The sequence below is a fragment of the Leopardus geoffroyi genome, chromosome A3 (assembly GCF_018350155.1).
Source record: "Leopardus geoffroyi isolate Oge1 chromosome A3, O.geoffroyi_Oge1_pat1.0, whole genome shotgun sequence".
Lineage (NCBI taxonomy): Eukaryota > Metazoa > Chordata > Mammalia > Carnivora > Felidae > Leopardus > Leopardus geoffroyi.
The window spans coordinates 125400570-125414473 of NC_059336.1; positions in this window are offsets into that span (position 1 = coordinate 125400570).

A 13904-nucleotide genomic window follows, 5' to 3' on the forward strand; every position below is an offset into this window, starting at 1 on the left:
GACAGTGGTCTGAACTGGGAATACAACTCTGGGAATTGTGGCAGAGGAAGAAGTGCTTGGGGGAATATGTAGAAGGAAGAGAAAAAAGGACCAAGCACTCTGGAGAATACAAGGGAATTCTAGGGAAGGAAGAGGTAAAGGAAGGTATTTAGGGTATAACAGAAGAATGAGAGCAAGAGAAGAAGAAATCTGCAAAACATAAGGAAAGCAGGAGAAGCTCCTGAACTGGAAGCCTAAGGACCTGAGGCACTTGATGAATGAGGATGAAGGTCCTCCTTCCATCCCATGCATCTATCCATTAGCCAGCCCTGATGATGACACCTCTGAGCTCAGATCCCCACTGTTCTCCACTGTTGTCACTGCCCCCCAGGCCCATGCTGCCATCAGCTCTACTGTTATGGCCTCTTCGGTATTCTCTTGCCTCCATTCTAATCATAAATTTTAGCCAGAGTCCTTGATTTAAAACATTTAATTTCAGGGTGCCTCATTGGCTCAGCTGGTTGAACATCCAACTCTTGATTTTGGCTCAGGTTGCGACCCCAGGGTTGTGGGATCTAGTCCTGAATTGGGCTCTGAGGCACTGATGGTGGAGCCTGCCTGAGAGTCCCTCTCTCTCCTTCTGTTTCTCTTCCCACCTTGTGCTCTCTCTCTAAGATAAAAAAACATATACATATATTTTTCATGTCACTTCTCTGCTTATGAACCTTCAATCACTTCCTCCTATAAATAGAAAAGAAATCCTAACTTTATCATGGCCTACAGAAACCCGCTGGTGTCTCCATACCACCTCATGCTACTCCTTCCTTTGGCTTCCAATGGCCTCCATTCTGCTCCTAAGAAACAACAAAATTCTTCCTTCCTCCTTTCTTTAACCAAATGTCAATGTCATTGTCCATTCTTAGCTTTCATAACTCAACTCAAACACCACATGCCCAGAGTAACCTCTCCAGGCCGCTCTACCCCCTGTTGCTCTGTAGTGTCAGAAGGGAAGTGTTCTGTGCTCATGGTGAGCGGTGAAGGAGACACAGAGGTCAAACACTCATAGGAAGAAGAAAGAACTACCCAGACACACTCCTCAAGATGACTTATAGAATATATTCTTCATCACCAAAAGGTCCCTTATATCCCTTTCCAACCGGTCCCCTCCTCAATACCTGCCAGCAGAAGCCACCACTTTTTAATTTCTGTTAGCAGCATGGTGTGCTTTTCCAAACCTCATCAGATGTCCTATTGGAAAAAATTATGGTAAATTTCAGGTTTGACTAGATTTCAATCCTTCAGCTTAGTCTGTGTGACTATCACACTCTACTGGTTTGTATTTCCCATTAATAAATTACCTCTACCTCGTCCAGCAGCCGTGTTTGTCAAATGTCACCAGCACAGAAAGCAGCCAGTGTTTGTCAGCTCCCTCTAAAAAGAACATTTTCTCCTCCAGGAATTTAGATGATTCAGCCATTTTTGCTTCTATAGTTATCTGAAATCTTCAAAAGACCGGTATTTTAAAATATTTTCTTATTTTCCCCCTCATTGTTGCAGCAGAAATGTTGGGCTATTGCATCCTGTTACATACAACTTGAAAATGGAAATCTATTTTTGTTTTTAAAACTATTTTAAAAAGACAGGCCAACAAGTACTTATTGGTCACCTGTTTTAATTTTAACATTACTCTGAAGGAGTTGGAAAAAGAATCTAAGCAATGATCCTTAACCAAGGTCACTGACATCTATTTGAGAAGAAAAACATACCCAAATGAAGCTGTCAGAGAACATGATAGCATTGTTGAATACAATGGGGAAGTGTGTGACCTTCGCGAAGTCACTTTGTCTTCTAGATCCCAATGTCCTCAGTTGCAAATGAGAGGCTTGATTTCAACTTGTGGTTATCAAACATTTATGTTAAAAACACTAAGCCAGATAATGGGGCTGGCCAGCTGATTGGCTGCCCAGTATATCCATCTATATGAGGTGCTAAAACAGCATTGGAAATAGGGTAAGATGGAGAAAACCGAATTTATCAGAACTCCTGTGGGGAAGAGTACCATATGTGATCTTACAGTTAGCCATTTGGGATATTGGGTGAGATTCCCAAGGAGCATGCTTAAGAAACAACACATGGAGGATAAACCCTTCTAAAGAAAGAAAATCTGGTTTACCATGGAGCTTTTGTTCTGTTAAACTGCAAGCTTGGGCCCCGTCCAAGATGCTTGGGACAAGAAGAAAGGCTGAACTTCAACACTAGCTGTCCTGTTTTTCTGCCCCCTTCATGCAGTCAGTGCTCAGTATTTTTACATAAATGAATAAATAGTTTAAAAATATAGTCTGAATAGGACATATAAGTATTCGCACTGCAGGCTTCTGCCTAGTTCTGTAGCAAATAACTCAGTCACAAATGAAATTTATGTAGAGCCCCAGTACAAAAAAAAAAAAAAAAACAGATTTAAAAAAAAAAGCCCTGTTTAAATGAGATGTGAGAACATGGGACTTTGTTCAGTTAGCTTCCCTTTAAACCTATTGAGAAAATTTTGTCAAATCCTCGTACTCAATGGAATACTGTTTGAAAACTACTGACCTAGATGATTTCCACTTTTTTTTTAGCATGAATCTTCTGTGACTCTGTGATAAGGTACAGACATCTAGAGAATCAGATTGTACTGCTTTATTTCTTAAGTTTTAATGTAGTTATTCATCAATATTAATATTAACTGATTCAATAACATTTTGAGAAAAGTGAAACATTTATGCATTAAATGTACGATTTTCACTTTTTTCTTTGTCTTTTTTAAAACTTGTGTTCTGAGGGCACCTGGGTGGCTCAGTCGGTTAAGTGTCTGACTTCGGCTCAGGTCATGATCTCGCGGTCCATGGGTTCAAGACCCGCATCAGGCTCTGTGCTGACAGCTTGGAGCCTGGAGCCTGCTTCAGATTCTGTGTCCCCTCTTTGCCCCTTCCCCACTTGTGCTCTGTCTTACTCTGTCTCTCAAAAATAAATGTTAAAAAAATTTTGAATTTATATTCTGAAAGTTTTCCTGAGCTCCTTCTTTCAGCCCTTGGATTAAATAATATGTCTATTTCCATGAGCTCTTTCTTGTTCTTTGATCACATTAAAAATAGTAACCTCTTCTCATTTTATGGATGCCCACTCCCATTAAACCTCTCTGAGGCTATTAATTAGAATTCTTTTGACGTTTGTTTCTCTGTTCTAGATTATCTTCTGTTTCTGTTTCCATTTTATTCTTTCTTTTGAACAGCTGGTTCACCGCGCCTTTCCCAGAAGCCTTGACTGATATTCGTGTTTAAGAAGGAATAGCTAGGTTGATTAATACAAGCAGATCTGCGATTTCCTCTGTTGCTTCAGACACCCCCCCCCCCCCCCCCCCCCCCGCCTCCAGAAGGAGATGGTGATTCAGATTCCAGGAGCGTTGTCTGCTGGGCTTCCTGTGTCCACCTCTGCTAGGCCTAAGTGAAGAGAGTCAACTTTGGGGTACCGACTCTCAGGGTAGGGGCACAGACTCCTCCCAGCAGATTGCTTAATTCCTTCAGGAGCATTTCTCAGGTCTCCATGGGGGTTGGCATTGCTGCTGTCAGGAGACAGGGTGACTGGGGAGGGGGTGCCATCAGGCCGACCCAGCAGAATTTCACAGGGACTTCTTCATCCACCACAACTTCTGCTTCCTCTCCCATCCCTTCCACCCATGCTCCTTCTAAAAAGCTCTGCTGCAAAGCATTCCTTCCAGGACAGTCTTCCTCCTATACATGCTCTGAGGTGTGACCTCTTATAGCCTGGTTTAACGGGCAGGATGAGCCATCTAGGATTATTTTAAATGACTATACTCCCATTCTCAGTGCTTTTTGTAATGTTTTTACTTTTTTTATTTTACTGCAGTGGCATACTAGAGATGGGGCAGTTTGGGAAACTCCGTTTAGGACACAAGCAACAGGAGTGCATTGCCAGGAGGGAATTTATAAGCAATAATAGAACAAACTGAAAGAAGTCTGGTTTTTATTATCACCAAAGTCAATGATAAAATGCTTTCCCTACCCTCCAAAAATATATTTTCAAAAAATATAACTTCCAAACAATTGCTTTGGTTACTGTAGAATTTTAATAATGTATATGTATGTTTCAAATAAGCACATTTTTTACTACTTGTTCTGTAACAAACGTTGGATTCTACAGGGAAGTTAATTTGAAAACCTCCCAGTTATACACTGATCTCAACACAAAGGGACTCGGCTCTGCATGTTTGTTTCAAGAGTAAGTTCGTAAAGTTTTGGAATCATTCAGACTTGCTTTTTGGTGCCATTTCTGTCTCCAGTCCCTGTGGTACTACATATTCCTGCATTTACACGGTAGATAAGAAATAAGCAGTGACAGTGCAGTATTGTAAGGACAAACAGAGCTGAGTTACTTTAACTGTCTCTATGTGATCATTCTGAGTTTTTTGTTTGTGTTTAAATTTAAAACCGAGATATACAGGGCAAAGTGTGAGATGTAATATTTTTATGGTAAGTATAAATTGTAGCTCATGCATGAAATCTTGTATTAAATTATAACAATATCTGCACATGGAAATTTCTTATTTATAAATTAATTTTTTATTGTAAATTATGGAACAAACCGAGGATATCATGACTGTTACTGAAAGTAATTTTGTCCTAAAGAAGGCAGTGTTAAAAATTGATCCATCCCAGGGGCACCTGGGTGTCTCAGTTGGTTGAGCATCTGACTTCAGCTCAGGTCATGATCTCACAGTTTGTGGGTTCGAGCCCCACACGGGGCTCTGGGGCTGTGTGCTGACAGCTCAGAGCCTGAAGCCTGCTTCGGATCCTGTGTCTCCCTCTCTCTCTCTCTGCCCCTTCCCCGTTCATTTTCTCTCTCTCTCTCTCCCAAAAAGAAAGAAAAAGACAGAAAGAAAGAAAGAAAGAAAGAAAGAAAGAAAGAAAGAAAGAAAGAAAAAATTGATCCATCCCAGGTGTCAATACTCATCAGTGAGCTAGGGGGAAGAAGGAAGTCCCACATGTGTTCAGGCTGCCATTTTGAACCAGAACATATTATGAGAAAACAGAGAATTCAAGAGGATAAATGACTTTTTGCAAGCAACATAAGGCAGTAGTGAAACTTGTGTTTGACTCCTTTTTTTTTTCTTTTTTGTCCAAACTTGTCCTTGTAGTTGGTGTGAACCCTCAGCCTGTGAATGCACATACTTCGAGCTCCACCACCCCTCCGGGCTGAGGAGGACAAGTCCCTGTCCCCCTGTTGGGGCTTCTCAGACTGCTTTAGTCCAGACTTTTCTCACCTCTCACATATTTTGTTCTTCACCCAGCAGCTTTTCATATTATACTGGCATTTTCTTCCACTTGGACTACAAGCTCTTTAAGGGAAGAGACCATATCTTATGGGTCCCTTGAAGCATGGAGTCTGTGTTGCTGATAGACATGGTCATGGTGAGATTGCTAAGAAGGACTAGTCCTTAATGGTGACCCACGTGGAAAATGGTGTTTTTTTTTTTTTTTAATGGCCAATTCATTTGAAACCAGACTGAAAAGTAAGTTCTGAAATCTAAGTGCTTTTTATGTCTTGGTCAAAAGTGAAGTACAATGATAAAGCAATGAGATTTCCTGCTGGCTAAATTTATCCAATTGTTCTAAAGAAATCTCCAGAGTACAGACATGTTCTGTGCTGTGGTGAGGTCCATGGCCTGTGCATATAACCTTTTTTAGAGGAACTATTCTGCTGGTTTTGTTGCCTAAGTTTCCTTAGGTAATACCACCTTCTTTTTTTTTTTTTTTTTTAAAGTTTATTTATTTTTGGGACAGAGAGAGACAGAGCATGAACGGGGGAGGGGCAGAGAGAGAGGGAGACACAGAATCGGAAACAGGCTCCAGGCTCTGAGCCGTCAGCCCAGAGCCCGACGCGCGGCTCGAACTCCCGGACCGCGAGATCGTGACCTGGCTGAAGTCGGACGCCTAACCGACTGCGCCACCCAGGCGCCCCAATACCACCTTCTTAAAGCACTAAGTCACACTGAAGGCATTGGTTAAATCTGAAATGTTATCAGAGATAAAGGAGAATGAAATTTGATAAGGAAATAACAGTTTCGCTCCCTCTTGGTTTGGGAGAAAATCATCCTTGTTATGAGACACCTTCTGTTCAAATGTTGTGCAACTTCAGTTCTGGAGAAAAATAGAGGAGGATAGGGTAGCTGGGGCTGACAGGAGAATATTAGCTTGTATCATTAAGATCTGGCTTGTTTTTTCCTTTTTAATCTGGACCGAGAGCCCAACAAATTGAGGAAGTGGTGGGAGAAGAGATAGCTGGAGGAATGTAGTCTCAGACAAAAGGATGTCTCATTGGAAAGATGAGGCTATGTTTGGATAATATCAGTTTATCAAGTCACGATGAGGTGGAGAGGATAAGCTGAGGCTTGTTTAGCACCCATAAATACTAGATGCTTAAGAGTGGTGAACTCAGGATAAATAACAGGGATATTAGGATAACAGGAACTCAGGATAATAACATTAGCCAAAGAGGTGGTACTGGCCAGGATACAGGTGGACTGCAGAGGTTCAATTCGTTCATGGATGCAGGGTATAGAACAGATTCTTCAGGGCGGCCAGGGTGGCTGGGTGCTTCTCTGGCCTCCGAGGTGCTATCAGCGTGACATCCCTGCCCGGGAGCACTCACTCGTGGAGCCCTCATTTCAGACCGTCTCCTGGGCTGCAGGAACCGAGGCGCTGGCCCAGGGGCACAGTTCTGATGTTCTCGTGTTTCATCTTCCTGGGCTAACTATTAACTTTCAGCCTGAAGTGTCTGTCACCAAGTCATCTGTCTTGGTAAATGCTGTTGGGGTCTCTGTATTGTGAGGAGGCAATGAATCTTCCCTGCTGACAGTGAGAATATCCACACCAAGCTGCCATAGAGATTTCTGCTTCCCACAATGTTTATGACAGTAAATTAGGCTACAGAGCGCACCAGAGATTGTTTCCATAACCCCTGATACGTGGTATATTTGTCAGCCTCACTCCATGGACTGTGACTTTAGTAGAGCCAGAAAATGTTTAAAATATAAGGCCACAGATAATATATAAAATTATCAGAGCACTTTGCAAGAACTTGCACTGGTTTATTTGGACCTTTCCCTCAGATATCATGTATTTCCTTTCCTCTTTGTCTCTCTGGTCTTTCTGTTATCTTTCCATTTTCCTCTGGCTTCTTTGTTGGTTTTAATTCCATATCCAAGCAGAGTAGTGTGGGATTTCCCTTAAGCTTTTCACTGAATCCTCTGCTTGCCTACCTCCACAGCCATTTTCTAAGGGAGCTCCGCTGTGTAAGCCACCTGTGTGTTCAGGTGATTTCCAGGTCTCTAGGCCCTACGCTAACTCTTATCCTCTTTGCCTTGTGTCCAGGCGCTTTCCTTTACGCTTACACTTACCTTCAGGTTTAGTCTTTAGCTTAAAATCTTGTGTTGTAAGACCTGGTTGCAAAATAGAGAGACAGTTGTTTCATAAAACAATTTCCATTGAATGTCATTCCAATCAAAACAGAAACTTTGGAGAAATACTCATTTATTGCATGTATTTCTCAAAATATATTTGGTAAATCTGTCCTTTGACATTGGAGTCTTTTTTTTTTTTAAAAAGAGCGAAAATCTATTTTCTTATGCATTTTATTCCTTTGTATAATTGAATGGCTCCTTTGTTCTCAGAACTGCAGAAGAGTTGCTAATATTGAGATGAATGATACGTAGATAACATTATTGAAATAAATCCTTTGCTAGAGGAAAACTTTGAATTCTTGATTCTAGCAATCCATTATATCCATTCTTTATGACCTTGAACAGGTCGGGACTAATTTGTGGGTTGTGAAATTTTTAAATTTGGTGGTCACTACCTATGATTGAAATGCAAGAGATTGGATATAGTACTTTTTCCAGCCTTATTGCAACATCATTGAAATTGAAGAGAATGAAATAGTACAGAATAGAGTAGGATTCTGGGTCTGCTTAGGATGCAGAAAGCCCCAAGATAAGTTTGTTCTTTCCCTATAAATGAGAAAAGACTGTAATAACTTTCTTAAATCCATAATAGAGTTGAGGTCACAAAACAATTCAGGTAAGCTGAATTCCAGAAGTGACAGGTTTCTCCAAGAAGAGATGAAACGTGTGAGCAATTTCACATTTGTCAGAACATGAGATAAAGAAGAGGCGACCGTGAAAAGGGGAAGAGGAAGACAACGTTGTAATGAGTTCTTACAGGCTGAGTGTGGACGCATGTGACAGCTTAGAATAGCTGGGAACTACAGACATGAGAGAATGTGCACTCAGTCATAAGCTCTTTTCTGCTGGTCTCCAGTGGGTCCTCAAAAGAAAGATTAGGGACAGGGCAGGAGACTGCTGGTGGTACAGATGTGTAGCGATGGGTTGCTGCTGGTACATGGAAATAAAGCACAGCTAACTTCCTGAGATCCCCCCTCACACCTAAGGAAAGGCCTTAGGATGCTGAGCAAAGGCCTTAAACCTGGTTGGATCCAGGATTCTGCCCGGATATGAAGCAGATGTCTTCTGTCACTGAGGGGCAATGAGAAATTCTCTGCCACCAACACCTTGTCTCTCCACACCACCACAGGGACACCAAGGCAGAATCTAGTGAGCATGGGGAGGAAAAGGGCAGGAACACACAAAAAAACCCTCAATCCCCAAGGCCCTGGCAGACCGGACCTGCCTAAGACTAAGTCTGGGTTGGAGAACCAAGAACCCCTACTATGAGTCCAGCCCTGAGTAACATGCACTAGCTGTCTTTGGCTGGAGATGGTCAGGAGTGTGGAGGCAGAGCCCTTGTGGTGCAGAGTTCCAGGGACAGTTGAAAGCCAAGAGCAAGGGCATTGAGGAAAACCACTCAGCCTTCCCTACCCACACAGAGGACAAGGTGGCAGCAGCCCACTCCTGGATGGATTTGAGTCCATGGTGCGCTGAAGCTCACTATAGCCTTAAAAAGCCCAAACCCAGATAGATCCATTAGACTGAATCAACTCCCCACACTAATGGCCTGTCTGAAGAGTCATGCATGTTCTTGCGTGTATAGACTTGTAAACTTCATCTGTATTGCTCTTCTGAACAATAAAATTTAGGAAAACATGAAAAAGCAGGGGGAAAAAAAACCACCATGAAGTGATAAAAAATAGAGATGATACAGATGTTGGAACCATCAAACTTGCAGTTTGAAATAGTTGTGGTTAATATTTATTAATTATATTAGCCACTGGAGAATGTAGACAACATGTAAGCATAGATTGAGACTTTGAGTGAAGTCCTGAAAACTATACATAAAAAGAGAGTTTATAAGCAGATTGGATACAGCTGAAGAAAAAAAAAATGAATGAACTCAAAGTTAAGACAATAGAAATCAACCAAACTGAAAGACAATGAGGAAAACTGAGCAGGGGCATGAGAAGGAGGAGAACAGGACACCCATGAATCGTGGGGTAATATCAAAAGTCTGACAGATGTGAAATTGGAGTCCCAGATGGAGAAGAAATGAACAAAGCAGATGAAATATTTGAAAATTTCATGGCCAAGGGTTTTCCGAAATTAATGAACTGTAATAAACCGAAGATCCCCAAAGCCCAGTGGATCCCTGAGCAGATTAATTACCCTTTCCAGCACACCTAAGCACATCATCTTCACATTGCTGCAGCCCAAAGGTGAAGAGAATATCTCAAAGGCAGCTAGAAAAAGAACATACATTTACAAGTTAGAGATGTCATAAACCATACAACAACCACTAAAAAGTAACACTAAAGCAGAGGTATAACTAATGAGTCAATAGTGCAGATAAAATGAGCACAAAAATAATCAAAAAGAAGGCATGAAAAGAGGGGAGAAAGCTGTCAAGAAGAGAAGAGACAAATTAGCAAACAGCTAGCAAGATGATTTCTGTCCTACCATATCAATAATTAGATCAAACGTAACTGGTCTAAACATTGCAGTTGAAAAGCAGTAATTAAATATATATGTATAGCGAGTCCTCACACTGTACACTCTAAACTTACACAATGTTACATGCAAATTATATCTCAATAAATCTGAGGGGGGTGCGAAGCAGTGATTACCAATGATTGGATAAAAAAGCAAGATAAATCTATCCACTCTTTATAAGAAATCCACTTTAAATAGAGACATAGCTAAGAGTATAAAGATGGAAAATAATATACCCCACAAACTCTAACCAAAAGAAAGCCAGAGTAGCTCTATTAATATCAGACAAAACAGACTTCAAAGGGATGTTACATTATTATAAAGTAGTCAATTTATCAAAATGACATAATAGTACATAATGTGTGTGAACTTAGCGGAAATTTGAAGTATTGAAAATTCAATAAACTCCAAGCATGAGAAACATGAAGAAAACTATAGGAAGGCACATCATAATGGCATTTTCAAAAACAATGATAAAGGGAAAATCTTATAATGAGCCAGAGAAAAGACATGCAGGAACGAAGACAAAGCTCACCATATATGTATCTCTAGTGGGTGACTGAATGTAGTAAAAATCATCCTGATGCCTCCCTCACATCATCCCCAGATACAGTATGTCAGTTGGATATAATACATCCTAAAAATCTCTCCAACTCATCCACCTGTTTTCTTCTTTCCCTCTACCACTCCAGTCCAATGTTCTATTGACTCTTTTTTTAATAGCAAATTTTTAATGTTTATTTATTTTGAGAGAGAGAGAGAGAGAGAGAGAGAGAGAGAGAGAGAGAATGTGAGTGGGGAGGGACAGAGAGAGAGAGGGAGGGAGAGAGAGAATCCCAAGCAGGTCCCATGCTGCCAGTGCAGAGTCCAACTCAGGGCTCAAACTCAAACTGTGAGGTCATGACCTGAGCTGAAACCGAGAGTCAGACACTTAACCGAATGAGCCACCCAGGCGCCCTTAATGTCCTATTAACTCTTGACCAGATTATGCAATAAGCCTCAAACTGGACTCCCTGCATCCATACCTGCCTCTTTCCAATTTGTTCTTGAGATTTTAGCCACTGTGGGGTCTAATCCTGGGGCAAAATGTGGTCTAAGCTTACCACACTGCCCATCCTCTTGAAACCCTTCGTGCTGACCCAGAGTTCAGCAGGCTCCTCTCCCATGCTGCTGCTGATCCCTCATTCGTCTTCTTTCAGCTCCTTCTATGCTCACTGCCCTTGTTGACCACAGGGCCTTTTCACGAGCTATGTTCTCTGCCTCTAAGTCTTCCACATTCTTCTCTCAATTTAATTTAATCCAACTCAGCATGTAGATCACAATTTCATATCTTCCTGGACCCGTGACTAGTTCAGATACCCCTGTTTTACTCTAGCATCATAACCCCTCCTTTATAGATTTTATAATTGTGATTAACTGTTGATTTGGGAGAAGTTATTTAGGTCACATCTGTCTCTTTCACCTGAGTGTGAGCTTCTTGAAGCTTGTCTTTTTCTGTTCATCACTGGATCCCCAGCACTTAACCCTTGATCCTACATACATTGGGTAATCAATAAATATTTGTGAACTGAGTGAATGGACAAGTGACTATAAAATAGATATGAGAGAGAATTCAGGGATACTAAGACATTCCTATGTAATCACAGTTGAACTTGAGTTTGAACCTCTCTGGCTAATGAAGTCAGTCACATCAATAAAGCCCCATACAATTCCTTCTCCTTGCTGAAATCATCTCTGGTGATAACTAGAGTATGAGGCTCCTACTCCTCCAAGCTTCTAGGACCTCTACTGACTGCTCAGCAATTTGGGTCTTGCTTTGGTAATCACTGCTCCAGTTACCTGTGAATGCCATGAGTGCATGAACTGTGTCTTTGGCCGGTGCCATGAAGGCAAGCCACATGGCAGCAATGACCTGCCAGCTCCAGAGCCTTTATCTTCCCAAAGCCTCTCTGTCTCTGCTGGAGGGACAAAACCTCCCATGGCTCTGTACCCCCCAAGCCCTTGACTCCTACCTGCACTTTGGCTTATGTCCATTTGCTTATACTCACCTTTATTTAAACAAACACAAACCTTCAGGTGTTTTTCTGGCACCTGCTTCATTTTGCCCATCATGTAGTTAATTGTATGCCCGTCTTCTGCATCTCTTACCAGACAGGTGTTTCTAGAAATTGGGTGGTCTTGCTCTTTTCCCTCCTTCCAGCACCCAGCACAGTGCCTTCATGTTAACCCGGTCTAAAGGAACATTTGCAGACTTGAACTGACTCATGAGAAGTAGGGGCAATCCAAACGTCCTGCAGTATGCTGTAGTTGCCAGAGCACTGGCTTATGAGTCCACCAACTCGGGTTTTACTCTCAGTTACCCAGTGTCAGTTTCTTATCTATAAAATAAGAGAAATAATCCCTGCTCTATTCACTGCAACATGTAGTTGTTAAGATCAAATAGGATGATGGGTGTGGAGGTGTTTTGTAACATGTAAAGTATGCTGGGGGTGTAAGAGCTTTTTATTTCTAGATGTGACTATGCAAAGAAACAGGCTGAAGTAGCTAAGATGTTAACTTGTGGCTCCTCTGAGCTAGGCCTGTAACTCACAGAGGGTGCCAGAGGCAACTTTGGCTTTGCTCTTTATGTAGCCACAGGGAATGATTCATTAGTTGCTGTTATGAGGACTATATATGTCGAACCACCTGGGTGTGTGGTCAACGGTGCCAAAGTTATTTGGTCACCGGAATTTGAGAGAAATGCCTGGAGCACATCACTCGTGCTTGGTGGGTGGTGATAGTAAACTTCCTTCTGAAGGAAGGGGAACTAGATTTAATGCTAATTTCTGCTGGAGATCCTGCTGAAATTTAGAAACACACCTTCAGCAGGCATGGGAGAAGAGTGGCTCACAGCCTGCAGCAAAGGTCCTTTCCACTCTCAAGGGGCCCTGCATGGGTCTGAAGTTTCTATATTCAGTTGTGATGTTCCTTCCAGTTGGCTGTGAATTCCTTGGGGACAGGGGCTGAGTTTTCGCCATCTTTTAATTTCCAGTCCTTGCCATCTATGAGTGCTGGATATGTGCTCAAAAAGCCTTTGGTGACTATTTATAAAATAGGATAAAATAAAATAAAATAAAATAAAATAAAATAAAATAAAATAAAGGCTAGGAGTAGGTTCCTGGTCTTGCAGAGTGGCAGATGTGGGACCAGGTAGTTACTAAGTGATGTGCTATGTGTGAGGATAGGGGCTTTGTAGAGGCTTCCTTGAATTCTCGAATTGTGTCTTGAAGGAGGAGAAGACTGAAGTCAGAGTAAGGGCAGAGGAGTGAGGGTTTGGAAGGTTGTGTAATGTTACATGCTTAAGATGTTTAAATATTTCAAGAGGCTTTTGCATCCATTGTCTCAGTTCTCACAGAAATGAAGATGGGAATAGGGTCATCCTGAGGGTCACATTCATAGATCAGGAAACCAAATCCCAGATGCATTTAAGGACTTGACTAAAGTCACACAGCAGGTTGGAGGGAAAGCCAGAATCAGAATGCTTTTAACTTTTATTTATTCATTGTTCACCCTCCAACACACAGCTTTATGTGCTAGTGCAGAAGCTTCACCTTTGCATCCAAAGCTGTTTTTTGAGTGCATCTAACAGTGCATCTGAAGGAGTTTTCGGAAGTCATTATAAACTGGTCAGAAAAGGGAGCTGTTTATCAGAGTTTGGAGTGGAGAAATTTATTTGATAGCTGGTGCTATGTTCACAAACAAAAGGAATTCACTGCATACAGTGTAGCTCCCAAGCAAAGACAGAAGAGGCCAATCCACGGTGACGTTCACAAGCCGACTGGGTGGGCAGAGCTGAACAAAACCTGCCAATTGTTGTCTAGCATTTGAAACTTAAAAAAAATCCTCTTGGATTTGAAAAACAAAAAACTCAAACTTCCATCTGCAGGCCTCT